Here is a 5,292-nt window from a genome sequence, read left to right on the forward strand (position 1 = left end):
ATTCGAAGTAGACCCATATATATATATATATATATATATATATATATATATATATATATATATATATATAGGTTCATAGGTTCATAGGTTCATACTAGGCTATCTGCCCAAGGGCATTTATAAGCCTAGCCCATAGTTATGTGGCTTTCGCCACCCCTTTAGTTTGAATAAAACTATGCCTATTATTTTGCTGTGCCTCTGTCAAGCAGTGACACTGAAGTAATCCCTGGGGTATATCTGCGATCTCCCATCCATTGGTCAAGATTCCTCTTGAACAAGGCCAGCGAGGTGCTCTGCCTCACATGTACCAGGATTTTGTTACACAGCACAGGGAGTCTCTGGGTGATGAATCTGTCCCTCCAGCACATTCTATTAATAACCGTGTCAAGGTTTAAGTCTCCCGCCCTTGTGGTTTGGAGGGGATCTAGATTTTTTGAGGTGAAGCATATTCACCAAATCTGGGTTTGACATGGCCTTATATGTCAGGCACAGGTCACCTCTGAGCAAGCGGTATGAGACTGAATAGAGCTGGAGTTCTTTCAGTCGGGCAGCATAAGACATACTTTTGAGACCCTTTATCCTTTTGGTGAGGAACTTTTGGGGCCTTTCCAGCTGCTGCAGGTGTCGGGTCAGATACATTCCGAAAGGGGCATTGTACTCAATCATAGGTCTAATGAGTTTTGAGTACAGGGGGACGATGACCTCCCTTGATCTAGATGTGAATCCCTTCATGATCAGGTGGGCAATGTAGAAGGTTTTCCTAACTACTTTAGCAACATGAGTGTCAAACGAAAGGCTACTGTCAACCTGGGTCCCCAGATCCCTGATGACTTCTTCTGTGCTCAGTGGATTGCTACCTATATGGTAGCTAGGGGTAACCTTGTTTTTCCTGAAGGGTATGACTGCGCATTTCTTGGCGTTTAACTTTAGGCCATGGCTCTGGCACCAGTTATCCTTCTCTGTGAGGCCCTTCTGAAGGATATCTGTGTCAGATGTGTTTTCGACTATGGCGCCCAGTTTGCAGTCATCTGCAAACTTTGTCAGCCATAACCCTCCTGTGTTTGCTTGTACTTCAGAAAAGTAGATGCCGAACAATAGTGGACCCAGGACTGAGCCCTGTGGGACACCACTTGTGACAGGCTTTGAGTCTGACATGGCTCCAGCAACTCTGACCCTGTGGGTTCTGTCACTTAGCCAGTTTGCAACCCATCTTGTGATGTATGGGTTTACATTCAAGCTGATGAGTTTTTCGATGATACCTGAGTGGGGTATTGTGTTGAAGGCCTTTGCCAGGTCGAGGTAGGCTGTATGGACTGCCTTTCCCTCATCAATGGCCTTGGTGACTGTCTCGAAAAAGTCAACCAAGTTTAAAAGGCATGATCTGCCTTTGACAAAGCCAAACTGGGTTGGATCCAAAGTCTGCAAGTTCCCTATGTCTTTATTTATGAGTTCCATTATGATCCTCTCCATGGCTTTGCAGATAAGGCTTGTCAAGCTAATGGGACGGTAATTTCCAGGGTCGGTGGAGGCACCGCCCTTGTGAAGTGGGACCACAGTCGCCGTGCGCCACTCCTTGGGTACGTATCCTGAGGTGAGGCTAAGATTAAACAGCTGTCCTAACTGTGGGTTTAATTCCTCATTGAGTTCATGGAGCACACAGCCGGGACACCATCCGGTCCCATGGATGCTGTGTTTTTTGCCTTGGAGAGAGCAGTTCTCACCTGGGCGTTGGAGATGTTTGGGGGGCTACAATCCTCTGGTATAGATATCTCTCCTTTTGGGAGGGAGAAGTTTGCACTGAACCTGTCAGCCAGTATGTTGGCAATGTGTGTAGGTTCAGTAATCTTCACATTATTTTGAACTAATTCTGAGCATATCTGGGAGTTTCCTCCTAGGTTTCTAACATAGCTAAAGAAGGCCTTATGATTGTCTTTTGAGTCCTTGGCGATTTTTCTCTCAAAATTTGCCTTGGATGATTTTATGAGAGCTCTTAGTTTTTTACTTATAATGATCAAAGGTGTCTTACCTTTCAAGGATTTTGCTCTATCTTGTAGTAGCTTCCTCCTTTTGTTGTAGAGCTTGTTTATGGCTGGGGTCCACCAGACTGGACGCTTGCCTTTGGTACAAAGAGTCTTAGTTTTGTTTGGGATTGCCTGATCCATGCAGTCCTGTAGGTGCTGGTAGAAGGCATTTGTAAGTGATTCAGCGGTTTGAGTAATGTTTACCACTGGCTCAGGGGCCTTAAAGGAGACCACACTAGTTTAGAAGTGTGAAGTCGGCTTTTGAGAAGTTTTTCACTGTGGTCTTTTTTTATTTCAGGTGGGGGCGGGATGAGGACCTCCAGAGAGATTAGTTTATGATCTGATCTCACCAGTGAGGGGTATACTTCTGGTGTTGAACATTGTGATCCCATGTTCGTGATGATGAGATCAAGTATGTTTTCTCCTCTTGTGGGGATGGTGACTAGTTGTTCCATGGCATTTGAGTTTATGAACTCCAGGAACCTTTGGGCTAGAGTGTTTGGGCTTGAGTAGTGTTCCCAGTCTACATTAGGGTAGTTGAAGTCACCTAGTATGATGGTGTTTGGAGATACATTTATCCCCTCCAATGTTTTCAGGAAGGCCATATGAGGTTCCTGAGTTTGAGAGGGTGGCCTGTAACATGCTACAAATTGCAGAGCAGTCTTGCCTATGGTTAATTGTACCTGGATGGCCTCTGATGCATCGTGCGCTGCCACCAACCTTGAGGTGTGGGTGTCCTTTATGAATATGGACACCCCCCTCCTTTCTTGGTGTTGTCCGGATTTTGGGGCCGGAACGCATGATATGAGGTGAAACCTGATAGTGCTGGGGTGCTCTCAGGAGCCTTGAACCAGGTTTCTGTCACAGCACAGACATCGATGTTCTCCATACTGAGAAGGGCCTCGAGTGTGTGCATCTTGAGATTGAGACTTCTGGCATTGAGCAGCATTACCCTTAGTTTTTTTCCTTTTTTGTGTTCTAGGGTGGTAGGTTTAGAATTTGAGCCTTGCCTAAAAAAGGCACTATGGGGGTGGCAAGAGCCTATGCCAATATCCGGAAGCCTAGGGGTGACAGGTGCAAGCCGTCCCGTGCGAAGCAACGTGGCTTGTCCAGCATGTCATCCCAGGCAGACAGACATTGGATCCCCTTTGAATGACACCAGAATTTAAGCCAATTATTAAAGCTGATCATCTTATCACTGTATTGTGGCATCATTCTAGGTGAAGGTAGGATACTGCTCAAGGTCAGGGTCATACCTGCCTGGGCTACATAATCAGAGAGCTCCTCAATGTCTCTTTTCATGTAGTCCAAGGAGGTATGTCTCAGGTCGTTGACACCAGCGTGGACAATGACTGAGTCGTACTTGTACCTGCTGTTGAGAGACCTGAGTGCTTGCGTTATGTGGCAGATTCTAGTGCCCGACAGGCAGCTTACTGTGACCTTCTCCTTACTCAGTCTGGTGAGCAGGACGTCAGTGTGTCTGACTATGGAGTCACCTATGACAAGTATGTTTGGTGTTGTATTTGGCCTTAAGGGCAGTGACTGCTTTGCACACTGATTTTGTTGTTTATGTGTTGTTTGTGTGGTGTATTGAGTTTGCAGTTGCTTGGGTGTCTGATTTGGAGGCCTCTGCTGTTTAGGTAAATTTTTACTCAGAGCCTCCAAGTATGTCTTAGTGTGTTTATGTGTTTGATTCAGTGGTGTGGTTGAGTTATGTGAGACTGGTATTGTGGTGTGTGTAGTTGCCTTCTCCTCCTGCCTGGTCTTGCCAGTCCTGAGTTGAGAGAGCTCAGCCTCCAGTCTGGCTAAATAGCTGCATCTCTCACAAGTGTTAGTGTTATGTGGGAGGAGGAGAGGGTTGTCCGTGTACATGAGGCAATTGTAACATTGTCTCAGAATTCCCAGATTCACCAACTGGGCAGGAGAGGACGCCAGCATCTGACCCTCGACATGCTAGAAAGAATTATGAGTTGGTATGAGACAGAAAAGTAGTGGGCTTAGCAGGAAGTGGGCACTCCTGGGGTTTTGCTAGTGAGAGATTTGTATAATATAGGAGTGCTTGACCTGCAAAGAGAATGCTTATAAGACAAGGGATATGCTTATAAGACAAGTGCTGAGCTTTTTGAGAAGAAAAAGCTATTTGGAACAAGTGCTGCACTTTTTAGTGAAGGTGTAAACTGTTTAGGTTCCTAACAGAGCAGTTCTAAGGGAAAAATTGAAGAACAGACTTTCTGGAGCCAGAAAGAGTTTAACCTTGTTTAACCGGCGCTGCCCAATGCTGCTCTAGTGGCAACTCCACGCTAAATCGCGCTAAAGCATGTTAAAGCGTGCTTGATAGCAGGGGCTGGAAAGAAGCAGGAATAGACCCAAAACGGACAATAAAACTACAGTTTCAAGTCAGTAATCACCTCTAAGGGGGGCAGGGAAGCTGCTCAATGTTATTCACTGCCACTGATCAACAGAGAGACCCTCCTTCAGCCCAAGCAAAAATGGCCTCACAGAAACTTTCAAACAGTTCAGGAACAGCAAGCCTGTAACTGAACTTTTTTAACTCTCAGAAAAGTGGGAAAAAAGCAAGATTTTTTTTTTTTGTTTTTTACAGAGATAGCAGAGGTTCACAAGTAAAATCAAGTTATAACAGTGCAGTAAATGACCCCAGACAAGAGTGCTAGGTCAAGGACAGAAAATATGCAAGTTTTAAGAAAAAAACTATTTAAAATTAAGTGCAAACAGGAAATTCAGCAAACAGCTTTTAGTTGTGCTCTAAATACAGCTACTAATACAGAAATCAAGTTTAACAAGCCAGAAAATGCTCAAGCTAGGCAGCTATGCAGAAAAACTTAGCAAATAAACAGAGAAAAAATACTTAAAATCTCAAAAGTGGCTCCCTTCTTCTCTCAGCGTTTTTTCCTCTTGGAGGGTGCTTCACCAACAGCCAACAAGCCTGAAAAGATGCCCAAACTACGAGGCAACTAGGTTTTAAGAGAGGAAGATGAAGAAGTTTTGGAAATGACCCCTAGTGGCCAATAAAACTACAGTTTCAAGTCAGTAACCACCTCTACGGGGGGCAGGGAAGCTGCTCAATGTTATTCACTGCCACTGATCAACAACAGAGAGACCCTCCTTCAGCCCAAGCAAAAATGGCCTCACAGAAACTTTCAAACAGTTCAAAAACAGCAAGCCTGTAACTGAACTTTTTTAACTCTCAGAAAAGTGGGAAAAAAGCAAGATTTTTTTTGTTTGTTTTTTACAGAGATAGCAGAGGTTCACA

The sequence above is a fragment of the Protopterus annectens genome, chromosome 14.part0 (assembly GCF_019279795.1).
Source record: "Protopterus annectens isolate FY-2018-M chromosome 14.part0, PAN1.0, whole genome shotgun sequence".
In the NCBI taxonomy this organism is placed as follows: domain Eukaryota; kingdom Metazoa; phylum Chordata; order Ceratodontiformes; family Protopteridae; genus Protopterus; species Protopterus annectens.